Source organism: Oryctolagus cuniculus, chromosome 3 (genome assembly GCF_051225735.1).
Source record: "Oryctolagus cuniculus isolate XC-2025 breed Fujian yellow rabbit chromosome 3, ASM5122573v1, whole genome shotgun sequence".
Classification (NCBI taxonomy): Eukaryota; Metazoa; Chordata; class Mammalia; order Lagomorpha; family Leporidae; genus Oryctolagus; species Oryctolagus cuniculus.
In genome coordinates this window covers 135,090,318-135,105,521 of record NC_142869.1, presented here as the reverse complement: position 1 = coordinate 135,105,521, position 15,204 = coordinate 135,090,318, and the positions used below count along the sequence as shown (strand labels likewise).

General features: G+C 45.1%; 1 long non-coding RNA gene across 3 annotated transcripts in view; it reads left to right on the top strand.

Annotated features, from left to right (window-relative positions):
• The first annotated feature begins 2,910 nt into the window (after window positions 1-2,910).
• LOC149127523 (uncharacterized) overlaps window positions 2,911-15,204 on the top strand; it is an 85,998-nt gene continuing 73,704 nt past the window's right edge. The window contains exon 1 of one of the 3 annotated variants that reach the window (XR_016230924.1): window positions 2,911-3,167. This is a non-coding gene — a long non-coding RNA (uncharacterized LOC149127523). The remainder of the gene's footprint in view (window positions 3,168-15,204) is intronic. The other 2 variants (XR_016230926.1, XR_016230925.1) reach the window with 2 other exon arrangements.

The window sequence follows — 15,204 nt, the reverse complement described above, 5'->3', positions numbered from 1 at the left end:
ATGAGGCAGTTAGCCCGAAGGCCACACTCCCTGGAGGCTCAGGGCCGCAAGGGCCCACGCTGGCTAAAGGCCAGAAAATGAAAAGGGGCTGGGCATACTGTGTCCCAGGCTTTTAATCTACTTTCAAAGGGGAGTGGTTAATTAACCTGATTGGTGGGTCGGTGCACAGGTGTGGTCAGGTCGGGGCGTGAGGTCACAAAGGGGCGTGGTGAAGGCGTTGTCTTCCAGCTCACAAACCTAATTACGCTTACCCTGTATGCCTGTCTACATCAGAAGGACTTGAAATAAAAACCTGGGAAACGTATTCCTGTAATAATCCCAGGGCAGGAATGATTTGATACTGGGGCATGCGCAGTATGAGTTTCCAGATATATGTGCATGTAGGACTGTCATGCTGGGAGCTGGAAACGCTGGGCTGGAAGGCAGCAGAGGAGCTCTGCGTGCAGCTGAGAGGGAGTGAGACTCCTGAGAGAGGGCTGCTCAGGAGAGGCGGCGAGGGTCAGATGTGCTTGCCAAGGGTGCAGCCAGCTGGTCACACTTTCCAAGACTGTTTTAAGGGAGACCATATTCAAGGTAATAATCACCTTCATAATTACTGTTTCCTAGAACTGACTTACTGGGCAGTTACCCGAGGTAGAAGTTCTCTTTGCCACTTTTGCTTCACAAAATCTCTTTGCTTCTGTTATAATAGAGAAGCCTGCCTTCACCCAGCAGGGATCTCCCCATGGGGGCATTCTCCTGGGGCTTCAAAGTCAACAGGAGAGCAGGCACGTGGACAATTCCCTCATTCCCTTAGTCAAGGCAAGTCAATTTCCCTTCTTATTAAGGGATACAGTCCCCGGGCCCTCCCTGTGGCGCAGCAGGTTAAACCATGTCTTGCAATGCCATATCAGAGTGCTGGTTTGAATCTGTTTCCAATTCATCTCTGCTAAAACATTCGGAGAAGCAGTAGAAGATGGCCCAAAGTGCTTGGACCCCTGACACCCATATGGGAAACCCAGATGGAGTACTCCTGGCTTCCACTTGGCCCAGCTCCAGCTCATATCAGTGGATAGACCCTCCCCCCCACTCTCTCTCTCTCTCCCTCCCTCTCTGTTGCTCTGCCTTTCAAATAAATAAATAAAGGGATATAGTCCCAATAAAGTTGTACTTTTTGTAGTTATTTATTTTATTTAAAGATTTATTTATGTATTTGAAAGGCAGAGTTACAGAGAGGCAGAGGCAGAGAGAGAGAGAGAGAAAGAAAGAGAGAGAGTCTTACTCCCTACATGGCCCTAACAGCTGGGACTGAGCCAATCCAAAGCCAGGAGCCAGGAGCTTCTTCTGGGTCTCCTACACGGGTTCAGAGTCCCAAGGACTTGAACCATCTTCTACTGCCCTCCCAGGCCATAGCAGAGAGCTGGATGGGAAGTGGAGCAGCTGGAACTTGAACTGGCGCCCATATGGGATGCTGGCACTGTAGGCGGGGGCTTTACTTGCTATGCCACAGTGCCAGCCCCAGTTTTGATATTTATAACATAATGTTCCTTTACATACACTTTTCAGATTTTCATTACTTTAGAATTTACATATTAATGTATGTAGATTACTTTTATCAATTTTACACCAATAATAATTTCAATTAGTTCTTAATTCAAAGAACATTTACAGCTGTGTGTTCCCAAGAACTTAAAAATCAATCCTCTGTTTTGTTATGGAGAACTATAAGAAGGTGATAACTAAGGACTTTCAAGCATACACATATATTGAAAGATAATATGCTATGGGGACATGAGAAATTCAGAGAAAAAGAAATAGGATTTTTCTACGGCTTACATTTAAAAATATTTGAACAGTACAGGTTGGGGTATGTGTTTGACGTTAATATGAGCAGTGCCCCAGGAACAGTTGTCTCGCAGAGCACAACGTGTTTGTATTCTTAGACTCCAGATGGCATCTCAGGGTATAGTTTGGAAACCTAAGAAACCCAATCCTGTTGCAGCTTCTTTGACCTTAACCTTGGAAAAAACCTCAGGGGCTTCAGTGGTCATCTTGTTCAAGCACTACTTGATTGTGAAGCATTTTTAAAAATCTCTGAAAAGATAGTTCACTCTTTCTTGTTTCTCTTCCTCTGTCCTTCCCTCCATCTCCCTTTTTGCATAAACACAAGCTTCAAATGCATTTTTTTAAAATTCTCAGCAGTGGTACTGTGAGAATATGGCAATATGGCTGGTGAAGAAAATGACCAGGCTCCTGGCCTCTCTGGGCAGGAAACAAAGCTAATGAAACAAGTGTAAAGTACAGGGGCTATGGCATTGGAAGCACAGGATGTTATGGTGGGAGATACTATCTGGATGAAGTTGTCTGGGACCCTTTCTAAGAATAAGTGCTATCTAAGTTCATTCATTAATCTGTTTTTTTTTTTTTTTTTTTTTAAGATTTATTTATTTGAGTGGAGAGGGAGAGACAGAGAAAGAGAGCTTCCATCCACTCTCCAAATGGCTGTAACAGCTGGGGTTAGGCCAGACCAAAACCAGGAGCCAAGAGCTTCATCCAGATTTCCCATGTTATATCTTAATGTTAGCCGTCGCAAAGCACACCGGACACCGGAGTAAGGGAAAGGGTTTATTGGGGGAACACCCTACAGACCGGAGTGAAGGGGCGGCGAAGGAAAAAGAGAGGGAGACTGTAAGAGAGAGAGACAGAGAGAGGAGCTAGCAAGGAGAGAAGATAGAGCAGAGAAGAGGAGAGAGGAGAGCAGAGCCAAGAGACCAGAGGAGGAGGCTGGAGAGAGGAACCGAGAGAGCTGGAGAGAAGGGGCAAGAGAGAGCACGTGTTCAGGAACCGGCCCTTTTAAAACTTTGCCTGAGGGCGGGCAGGGAAGCAGGAGCAGCCAATCCCATTAGGATGGGGGTGGAGCCTGGCTCAGGTAGCTGGGCCATTCGGCCACCTGGCTACAAATGCGCCAATTTCCTAACATCCCATGCAGGTGGCAGGGGCTCAAACACTTGGGGCATCTTCTGCTGCTTTTCCCAGCCCATTAATAGGGAGCTGCATTGTAAGTGGAGCAGCCGGGACACAAACTGGCGCCATCTGCACTGCTGACATTGCCGACAGCAGCTTTACTGGCTGTGCTTCAGTGCCAGCCCCATTTGTTCCTTCAGACCATGCACTGAGCGTCAAGGCAGGTAAACTTCCAGGTCTTCCAGGATTTACATTTTCTCCATAAGGTCCAGATAGTAAATAGGTAAATGAGGAGGTGAAGAAGGTAAATTTCAGAGAGTGACATTATATGGAAAAACAGGATAATTCCTTCATCCATCTTATTAAAATTTACTTATTTATAGTTTTTTTTTTTTTCAAAGTAATAAGGTTTTATTGGGGACAGAGAGAGAGTTTCCAGTCCCTGGGACTGGAGGAAAGCGTGGTTACATTGTTGAATGGAGAGAATACACCTGGGCAGGCCAGGCAGGTGGCTCAGCAGAGAGCTGAGCATGCAATCTTTGTTTAGACTCCGGGTTCTTAAGGGAGTCTCTTTACCCGCTTCCCCATTCTCCTTTAGGACAAAGAGTTTTGTAGAGAGTAAATTAACAAATTCCTCCCCAGGTTTGCTGGGGCTTCCCCTAGGGCATCTGTGAAGGTTTTATTGCCCCATGTTATCAAGTCAGGTAACTCATTTGGTCTGAGGAGAGAGAATTCACCTGGGAGCTTTCTTTGGGGGAAGGGCTGGGACCATCTGGAAGGTTATCAGGTTCTGGGCAAGACTTTGAAGTGCAAAATGTTGGGCTGGTTTCTTTAGGCCTTTTTCACACACATAGGCTAATTTTTAACTTCCTCTCTAACATTTCCCCCTCAAGAGAAAGTACCCATATCTTACGGGGATAAATGGCCAAAGGACCGTTTTCTGCAGCTGCTTTGGTAGATGAAAAATGGGCGTTGAGATGGGTATGGGTATTTTTCTCTTCCTATCTGTCCTATGGTGTTTAAGAGTGGTCTTGGAAAGTATTGTCCTTGGTCCAGAGGGGCTGGTCATCTTGTCTGATGAGGAAGGCTGGAAGCCCTGTTTCAGAAGCACCTGGAACCAGATGCCTTGTTTTCTGTTAGACAGAACAAACAAGGACATTAAAGGAAAATAGTCTATAGAGAAGCAGAAAGAATGTGGATGCTGTGTCACCAAGGAGAAGCAGTGACCAGGATTTCCATGACCAGTGGTGATGTTAGGCCAGATATTTTAGCCTTGTCTATCCTGGTCCTGGAGTTGTCTAGCCTTGTCCAAGAAAGCATGAACATGATTTTGTACCCATCTGGTTTGACCTTAGTTTGGAGCATTTTCTTGGGCAGCAGGTAGCAGGTCTAGGTCCTGCCTGTTTTGAAGGACTGAATTAGCAATCCTTTTGTGAAAGCCCTGTCATAGCAGCTTCTCAGTGGATGTGCTTTGTTTATTTGTTTGTTTTTCCCAAAGGAGGGGGCTCTGCTTTGGCTCCCTGTTGAGAGTGTTATTTAGGAACTGTGCTATCTCCCTGTATCTAGGAATCTGTTAAGCTGTTAGGGAAATGCTGGGACTACCTAAAGTTTGCAGAAGTGGGGATTTGCTACATGGCCCATGTCCTCTCTAGGGCTGGTTTTCTCTCCCCAGGGGTGAGGATAAGGGTTAAATAATTAACTTTCTGGACTAGCTATGCTTTTTCTCTGGGTGCCTGGTAGCTAGGAAGTTAAACTAATGCACAAGACCAGAGTCTTAGGCTGGGAAAGGAAACAGACTAATAACCCATCTACATTTTGGATTATTTCCCACTCCACCCCCCAAGAGATAGGTCCTTTAAGTCCTTGGTGAGGACCTGTCCAGATAGGTGCAGGACTATCTAAATTAGCTCTAAACCTGTTTTTAGGAACTGTCAGGAAGGGCTTTTTAAGCTTAATAGTCAGGTAGGCTGTAAGGCCTGGCCAGGTATGTGTGAGGTCTAGACCTATCCATGGGGTGCTGGAAGAGAATTACAAGAGAGATGCGAATTTCCTTAAGGGAGGGACTCTTGTTAACTCCCATTTCATGGCTAGTCTAGGAGGAGAACTGAATAGGAGGCTAGTACAAATAGGCAACTGACCCTCGGCCATCCCCTCAATAGCAGTGGTTAGATTTGGAAGCTGGGCAGAGGCTGGGTAGAGCTTAAGGTTTTTTAGCTTGGGGCCACAAGATCTGTGGTTCTGAACGACCCCACTACAGTTCCATTTCCAGTGGCCTTGCTCTTGGCAGAGCTGACAGAAGCCACTTTCTGTCATGACAGTGGCTTGCCCAATGCCCTGGCTCCTCATATTGGAAACAGGTGTCATTTGGGGTGGACTGGCCTTGTTGGGTCTCCTTGATGGCAGATTACTGTGTAAAGCAGCCATTAATTGGGCTGCTGCCTAGCCTTACATTGTTCCTGCTGCCTAGCTCTCTCCTCTTTCTCCTGGTCTCTAATAAAGTAGACCATTGACTCAGCCTCTGTGGTGTCAGTCAAGGGGGTGCTCAACCCAACCCTGATTTTTGAAGATTTCTTTTAATATCTTCAAGGTGAGCTAGAAAGCTATGGCCATGGACAAATTCTGACACTTAGTATTTCCCTGTGAGTTAAAACCGTGCCCATGAGAAGTATGACCTTTCAGGTAAGATCAGATGTGGTTACCTGTTTATATATTTTGAGGTCACCAGTAACAACTTCTTATCTCCCCCTCAGTTTAGTTTAAAAGGGGAGTTCTGCCCATTTACTGTGCACACAGAAAAATCAGTCTAGCTGTAACATTATCTCATAGTTTGATCTCTCATTTTCTGGCTATGTTATTTGGCCCTCTATACTGTGGCTAGGCATTATTATAGAAAAGGACAGTCATCCCTTTTATAAGGTCTGGGGATCAAACCATACATTACAGTGGACAGTCCTGAGGAACAGCTTCCCTTCTGGAAGAGAAAAGAGAAGAAAGGAGGCAGTGAGTCAGGCCTCCCATGATTGCTTAGCCTGACTTCCTGGGCTTTGAGATTGAACCGGCATTTAACCAATGCTTACTGTGTAGCCTGCCTTAGAGGAGAAGTTGTGGTGGATGTTTCTGGCATCCATGGATTTTCACCGTGTAGCCGGTGGGTTATGGGCCTGGGTTGCTGGGTTCAACTGGTATTACTGTGTAACTTGTAAGTTTATACTAAAGCTTACCACGTAACTCAAAGTGATTTTTTTTTGATTCGTGTAGTAAGTTTTTGGGGCTTCAGATTTTCCCCGTGTAGCCTGTGGATCCTAGAGCTTTCTTTGGCTCCTGGGACCCAGTCCTCTACTATCAGCCATATAACCATCTCCAGTCGTCTCCAAATCTCTTTTGGAAAACTTTCTCCCTTTTGGCTGGACCTCTGTTTGATCCACATTTTGAACTAGCATTGCCTGGTTATTCAGTGTTAGCTGGGTGGAGACTTCGTCAGCCCCCCTTTAAAGAATCTGGCTTCTGAGCCAGAGACTGGAGCAGCTAGAAAGAAACATATTTATAACGGAAGTTTAGCATCATTTCACATCTTGGCAAACTTTTTTTCCCCAACTTTTATTTAATATATATGAATTTCCAAATAACAACTTTTGGATTATAGCGGCTTTTCCCCCCATAACCTCCCTCCCACCTGCAACCATCCCATCTCCCACTCCCTCTCCCATCCCATTCTTCATCTAGATTCATTTTCAATTATCTGTATATATAGATCAACTTAGTATATACTAAGTAAAGATTTCAGCAGTTTGCACCCACAAAGATACACAAAGTATAAAGTACTGTTTGAGTAGTAGTTTTACTGTTAATTTGCATAGTACAACACATTAAGGACAGAGATCCTACATGGGGAGTAGGTGCACAGTTTAAAGAGAAGGGAAAATCTGGAAGCTAGGGTCGCATCCATACCAAGCAGAGAGCAGGCCAGAGGCTAGCAAATGGAAGGGCATTTGGATTAACCCAGTTTTTGAACCAATCTGTATTGGCTTACTTTAGTTAACAACATAAAGGCTTACATACACAGAATTTACTCTCATTCTTTATAAAACCACTCTATTTGGAAAGCAGTAACATTAATACAGCATAGGTTTGACATCATTTATAACCTTTTAATGTACTTTACATAATCTGAATTTACTCAAACCATTTTTATTTTAACAAATTGAGAGTCTCATCCTTTTAAGAATTACAGGGATCTGACTGGAAACTCCAAAGTCAGAAGACTTGGTTTAGAACTTAAATTGTCAGAGAGTCAAAACATTTAGTCAAAATAGTATGTTTAACTTGAGCTTTTTTTTTTTTTTTTTTTTTTGACAGGTAGAGTTATAGACAGTGAGAGAGAGAGTCAGAGAGAAAGGTCTTCCTTCCATTAGTTCACTCCCCAAATGGCTGCCACGGCTGGTGCTGCACCGATCTGAAGCCAGGAGCCAGGTGCCTGTTCCTGGTCTCCCATGCGGGTGCAGGGCCCAAGCACTTGGGCCATCCTCCACTGCCCTCCGGGGCCACAGCAGAGAGCTGGATTAGAAGAGGAGCAACTGGGACTAGAACCTGGCACCCATATGGGATGCGGGCACCGCAAGGTGGAGGATTAACCAAGTGAGCCATGGTGCCAGCCCTAACCTGAGCATTTTAAGTGAAGCTGTGGGCTAGATCTGATCAGAGTTAAAGTAATCACTCACATATTACGAATAGCCAGATATCCTAAACTACTTTGAGATGCAGTTCTTCCAATCAAGACTCAGTACTGGCCACGGAAAAACACAAAAACTTCAAGATACATGAAAACTCTCATTAGCTAAGTCAGTTACAGTAGCACAGAAAAAAAAAAAAAACAGATTATCAGCATATGAGCCCATTACTTAGGACAGTGAAACACATCACCAAACAAAGAGGCAGAGAATCAGAGACTCCTAAAGGGCTGAAGGAAAAAGTTTCCATCAACTGCAGAGAAGAGAAAAACCCATCCATCAATTGGAAAGGGTTAATGGGTTGGGGCTTCTGAAGCTTAGGTGGGGAAACCTTGTAAGGCCAGCTGTACCTGAGGCATTTCCCCTATCACATGCTAGTGAGGAGGGTATTGAATTGGAAATGGACAGAGAGAGGGAAAGAAAAATAAGAAAGCCCACAAGAGTGCTTATCTCTTGTAGAGATTTCTGGCTGTGTGCGTTTGGGTGAAACAAGGCATTTTGACTCCAGTGCAGGGAAAGGCCATGGTGCCTGCTGTCTCTAGTTGTCTGAGTTCACCTGGCAGGCCAATATTGGCCTATGTCAAAGCTAAAGGCCCACTCGCTTAGCAGTAGGCAGTGTGACCAGGCGTCCCTCTATGAGAGAGGTGAGGTCCTCAGGTCTCAGTCCAGACACTGGAAACCAGAGCAAGCTTAAGTCTCCGGGCTCTCAAACAACTGCCCTTCCTGGTTGCCCTCTCCTCTAGAGTTTTGGCCATGGCTCACCACGGCCGGGTGACTCCATGTTCTTGGAGAGCTGTGGGATACCAGGAGTTCAACAGTGGTTCCTACAGATCTGTCCCACTTGAGGGAAGGTATACAGACCTGGATGGAGTTTTTTTTTTTCAATCCCTTCCTGATCCCTTTGTGAATTCCCTCATGGGTTTCTTCATGGGTCCCTTTGTGGTTGCCAGAAATATTTTACCATAGATAAGTCGTGGGGTTCTTGTCTTCACACAAGAAAGAATGCAGGTACAAGACAGAGAGCAAAGTTAAAGGTTTTATTGGGGGTAGGGCATCCGTCAGAACAGAAGGGACAGAAAGAGTGCCCAGTCACTCAGACTGGGGGAAAGCAAGGTTACATGGTTGAATGGAGAGAATACACTTGGGCGGGCCAGGCAGGTGGCTCAGCAGAGAGCAGAGAGCTGAGCACCTATTTATTTGTATGATATCGGAATGTGGCCCCCTTAAAGTTCCTCAAAGTTCCATCTGGGGTGCCATATGAAATCTGAATTTGGGGTGCCATACAATATCACAATATGCTTATTAATAAATTCCCAATATTAATAAGCCTGTGTGGGTTCTTGCCTAATACTCGGAGAAGAATTCTGAATACCGGCACAAATGAATGAGGCAGCAAGGTACATTTTAAGCTTTTATTCAATGTGAAAGATGCATAGGAGAGTGAGAGCCCTATCTATAGGAGATAGGTAAATCTGGGTTCATACGAAGTACCAGGAGCCAGCCACATGGAGGAGTGTCTAGGCCAGGAAGCATGGGGTGGGTGGCCCAAAGGCCACGTGCCCTGGAGGCACAGGGCCACACAGGCCCACACTGGCAAAAGGCCAAGGAAAGGAAGGGTTGGACACACCATGTCCCAGGCTTTTATTCCACTTTCAAAGGGGAGTGGTTAATTAGCCTGATTGTCCAATGGGTGCACAGGTACAGCCAGGTGGGGGCATGAGGTCACACAGGGGCATGGTGAAAGCGTGGTCTTCCAGCTCACAAATGTAATTAATTTAATTTTACTCTGTATGCCTGCCTACATCAGTATCTCCTACCCACTGGTTCTCTTCTCAAACGCCTGCAACAACCTAGACTGGGTCAGCCCACAGTCAGGAGCTGGGGACACAATCCTGGACTCGGTGTCAGGGGCTCAAGTATTTGAGTTATCATCGGCTGTCTTCCAGGGTGTCCATTACCAGGAAGCTGAAATGGAAATGGGTCCAGGACTCAAACTCAGGCACTCTGATATGGAACACACGTTTCCTAAGTAGTATCTTAACCATTGCACCAAGGCCTGCACCTCATTATATTAAAATTTAGTGAGTGTCTTGTACAAATATTATCTTGGTCTAAGTGCTAGACATTATGAAGAATTAGACATAACATAGTTCCCTTTCTCATGGAGCTTACATTTATTGACTTCAAAAAGTGCATGAAAAATATATTCAAAAGATTAAAAAATAATTAAAATATCAAGATTATAAAAAGATTAAAAATATAGTAGTTAAAAAAGATGCAAGAATTCTAAAATTTTTGAAATTTCGCACCAAAATAAACTTTGGGGGCCTGTATTGTGGCACAGCAGATGAGTTCGCCACTTGTGATGCTGGCATCCCATATTGGAGCGCTGGTTTGAGTTCTGGCTCCTCTGTTTCCCATCCATCTGCTTGTTCATGCATCTGGGAAGGCAGCAGAGGATGGCCCAAAGACTTGGGTCCCTGCCAACCATGTGGGAGACCTGCATGGAGTTCCTGTTTGCCAGCTTTGGGCTGGCCCAGCCCAAGCCCCAGCTGTTGGGGCCATTTGGGGGAATAAATCAATGGATGGAAGATCTTTCTTTCTCTGTCACTCTGCCTTTCACATGCATAAATAAAGAAGCTTTAAAAATGAAGTTTGTATTAATCCCTTTTTAAAAAAACATTTATTTATTTATTTGAAAGGCAGAGTTACAGAGAGGCAGAGGCAGAGGCAGAGGCAGAGGTGGAGAGAGAGAGAGAGAGAGAGAGAGTTCCATCTGCTGGTTCACTCTGCAAAATGGCTGTAATAGCCTGAGGTGGGCCTATCAGAAGCCAGGAGCCAGGTACTTCTTCTGGGTCTCCCACATAGGTGCAGGGGCCCAAGGAAGTTGGGTCATCTTCCACTGCTTTCCCAGGCCACAGCAGAGAGCTGGATTGGAAGATGAACAGCTAGAACTCTAACCAGCGCCCATATGGGATGCTGGCAGTGCAGGTGGGCAGCTTTGCCTGCTACACCACAGCACCAGCCCCCTTAATCCCATTTTCTGTGAACTTTTTGAAGTGTCCTTGTATTCCTTTTAGGAGAGAGAAAAAAATCCTGCAAATAAAAAAAAAATGTATGATATGAGGTTAGGTATTGATAATGGTTAGGAAATAAAATAAAAGAGCTAGGGAGAGAGAGTGGGAGGTCCCTGTTTGATAGGGTGGTGGTGAGAGAATTGTCCTTAGCCACTGGCAGTTGGGCATAATTCTGAATGAAGTGAGGGACCAACTCAGGCAAATCTCTGGGAAAATTTTGTTCCAGGTAGAGGAGGCTGCACATGAAAATGTTGTGAGTCCAGAAGCGTGCATCCAGTTGAAGGCCAGCACCACTGGAGCAGAAAAGGGCTGGCAGATAGCAAGGGAGGATTGGGAAAGGCCGAGGCCAGATCCCCAAGCTTTCAGACTGTGTTGTAAACATCATCAAAAGCCATTGGAGGATTTTGAGCAATGATGTGAGGTGGTCTCATTTATGGTTGAAAACAGAAATGACTGAGATTCTATTCTGTTTTGGTTAGTTTATATGAGATGGGAGTGACTTTTGGGTTAGTGATGAGAGCAGGTGTCTGAGGAGGGAGATTTGAGCTTCATGATTGAGATCTGAAGGATGAGCACAGTGTAGCAAAGCACCAAGGGAAGTCACTGTACCCTGTGCAGAGGCGTGAGTAGGTATCCACGTCAGAAAGTGAGGGAAGCAAGTTCTGGTCAAAGAACTGGGAATTTTCATTTGGGCTGACACTCAGAGTACAAAATTGGGGCTGGGAACAGGAGGCTGAGGGGGCCAGCACAATGAGGTAAGTAGTCCCAGCTGCACCACTTCCCATCCAACCCCCCACTGATGGCCTGGGAAAGCATCAGAAGATTGTCCAAGTCCTTGGGTCCCTGCACCCACGTGGTAGACCCAGGTGAAGCTCCTGACTCCTGGCTTCTGCCTTGTCCAGTGCTGGCCAAAGTAGCTATCTGGGGAGTAAACCAGTGGATGGAAGATCTCTCTCTCTCTCTCTCTCTCTCTCTCTAATTCTGCTTTTCAAATAAGTGAGGTGTTTTTTTTTTTTTTTAAAGCTGTAAATACAGAGTTGTGAGGGAGGAGCTTGGATTTTACCCTCAGGGCAGTGGGATATGTTGAAGGACTTTGAGATAGGGAATAATGTCAGAGCAGTTCTGTACTTTGAGTGGTTCACTCAGGCTAGAGGTGGGAAGAACAGGTAGGAGGAGGCAGCAGAACAGCATGCAGCAGAGTGATGGTGATCTGCACTATGACTGGGCTTTATTTTGTTTAAAAGAATTTATTTGTTTATTTGAAAGGCAGAGTGACAAAAAGAAGGAGAGAGGGAAGAGAGAGAGAGAGAGAGAGAATGAATGAATGAATGAATGAATTGTCCATCTTCTGGTTCACTCCCCAAATGGCCACAATGCCAGAGGCTGGTCCAGGCCCAAGCCAGGAGCCCAGAACTTCTTCTGGTTCTCTCATGAGGGTGATAGGAGCCCAGGTACTTGGGCCATCACCTGCTGCCCTCTCAGGCTCATTAGCAGGGAACTGGATTAGAATGGAGCAGCTATTTCTTCAACAGGCTCCAATATGGATTGCTGGCATGGCACACTGCTGTACTGCAACACCAACCCCTGTGACTAGACTTTGAACACTTTCTGGAGCCATTCTGTGTTAATTTTAGACAGCTATGACTGTTGAATAGATCTTTCTTATACAGAGCCAACCTACTGCCTAGGAACTTCTATCATTTTATTTATTTTTTTCTTTTCTTTTTCTCTTGTCATATAGCAGGAATTTAATTGTTTCTACATGATAACCCTTCATGTATTTGAAGGAAATCATTGATGTCTCCTTTTCTTTCTTCCATCATGTGAGAATCTTCTCTTCTAGATAATTATCTCAAATTTCTTTCAGTGATGTGAGTTGAGTGTTCTACATGTGACATGGCTTTGTTCTCTTCCAATATTCTGTTCATTTTTTATCTTGATCAGTTCTCTTTGATCAGTGACTCTTATAGCCTGCCATCCTACTTTTATCAGCATAACCAAGGGACCAGGTATTTTTTCCCTCTTTCTTGTTAGTATCTCTTAGGAATAATGTCTGATAGTCCCAAGAACTTTCTAGTGGTTGAGCAGCACTCATAAAAGCTGCAGTAAAGAACCTCATTGGAATGAACTATACCATAAGTTTCCAGTCTTTTTGGAACTCTTTCTTTAACCCTTCCCAAGAAAAGTCCATGTGCTGCCTGGCACATGTCCCGTGTCCTGTGTCACTTGAAGAGCAATTAGTAATTAGATAAATATACATCTGATATTGTTTTTTTTTTGTTTTTTTTGACAGGCAGAGTTAGTGAGAGAGAGAGACATAGAGAAAGGTCTTCCTTCCGTTGGTTTACCCCCCAAATGACTGCACGGCCGGTGCTGCACCCATCCGAAGCCAGGAGCCAGGTGCTTTCTCCTGGTCTCCCATGCGGGTGCAGGGGCCCAAGGACCTGGGCCATCCTCCACTGCCTTTCTGGGCCACATCAGAGAGCTGGACTGGAAGAAGAGCAACTGGGACTAGAACCCGGTGCCCACATGGGATGCCGGTGCCGCAGGCAGAGGATTACCAAGTGAGCCACGGCACCGACACTGTACCTTCGATATTGTTTCAGCTAGCTAAGATGCATTGTCCTTTATTTTTTTTAAGGATTTATTTATTTACTTATTTACTTGAAAGTCAGAGTTATACAGAGAGAGAAGGAGAGGCAGAGAGCAAGAGAGCGAGAGTGAGAGCGAGAGAGAGAGGTCTTCCATCTGGTGGTTCACTCCCCAGTTGGCTGCAGTGGCTGGAGCTGTGCTGATCTGAAGCCAGGAGCTTCTTCCAGATCTCCCATGTGGGTGCAGGAGCCCAAGGACTTGGGCCATCTTCTACTGCTTTCCCAGGCCATAGCAGAGAGCTGGATTGGGAGTGGAGCAGCTGGGACTCAAACCATTGCCCATATGGGATGCTGGCACCACAGGCAGCGGCTTTAGCCACCACGCCACAGCGCCATCCTCTGCACTGTCTCTTATTAAGACCTTTAGGAAGAATCAGTTCTTAATGCCATAAGATTCTGTGCTATAGGAAAGTTATAGAGCAACACATTTTTGGAAAGGACAGCCTTCTGTAGACACAAGTTGTGTTCAGAGGTTGCTCTGACCTTTAAGTCTTCCTCCACAGACCTGGGAGCTGCATTCACCCATTCATTCATTCCGTAAACATGGAGTGTCTGTTCCACATTAGGAAATGCTTTCAACACTGGTCATTTGTCATTCACAAAGCCCCTGTCCTCCTGGAGTTTACAGTGTGGTGGATGAGATAGGTATGAGCAGATAAATGTTACATATCAGGGAATAATACATGCAACGGAGAAGAATAAAGCAAGGCAGGGAGGAAAAAGGGCTCTGGAGGCTGGGCTTGCTACTTTATATGCAGTAGTCAGAGAAGGATGAAACATAAAATATTTGTACAGAGAACTAAAATATGTGAAGAAACAAGCTATGTGGATATCAAGGGTAAGTTTCCTGGGAAGATATAGCAACAGGTTCAGAGGACCTGAGCTTGGGACCTGCTTGGGATGTTTAAGGCTGTTGTAGCCAGAGCTGAGAAGAGGAAGCAGAAGGAGAACTAGAGGTGGATGGATAGTGAGAGGTGTGCAGGATATTATGTTGTCCAATAAGGCTGTGGTTCTCAGTTGTCACAGTTGATATGAAAACTCAGGAAGGCTTATTAAAACAGATTTTTGGGCCCACTCCCAGAGTTTAGGATTCAGTAACTTTGAGGTATGGCCTGACAACTTAGATTTCTCCTGAAGTCTCTGGAGGCGTTGATGCTGTGGTTATAGGGCATTCGTGGTAATGGCAATGACTTGAGTTTTAATGACTAATATAACACCCAAAAGGGTGAGACAGAGCAGAGGTGTGTCAACACAAGAAGTCTGACTGTGGCTAACACATGGGGAAAGAATGAGGGGGATCGAGGTGGGAGCAAGGTGTCCACAGAGAGGAGGCTATTGAGATAATCAGAGTAGAGGAGATCGTGACATGTCTAGGGAGGTAGTGATAGAGATGGAAACAAAGTTACTTACTTCTGAACATATTTTGAAGGAAAACCCACTGCATTTGAAAGAAAGCCCACTTTTACATGTCTTGATAAATAAAAGTAAGTGATGGGCAAAGACTTTGCTGTACTGCGTTAGGCAGTTGGTCCACCCTCAGCCCCTGTCACATGTCTCCAGTTGAACCTTTTATTTAACGCACATTTTACATGCATTAATCCACATGACTAGAATGTGTCAGGATAATTGAACTCAGTGATTGGCTCTAAGTGTGTACTTTTAAAACACCAGGCGAGTATGCTCTGGATACTCATTTTATTTCACCTTCGATATATTGATCTAAAGTGCGTCGTATTATGAGACTGTTACTGTTAACTTCTGATTTCCTTAACTCTCCCATATTATAATGGAAGACATTGACACAGG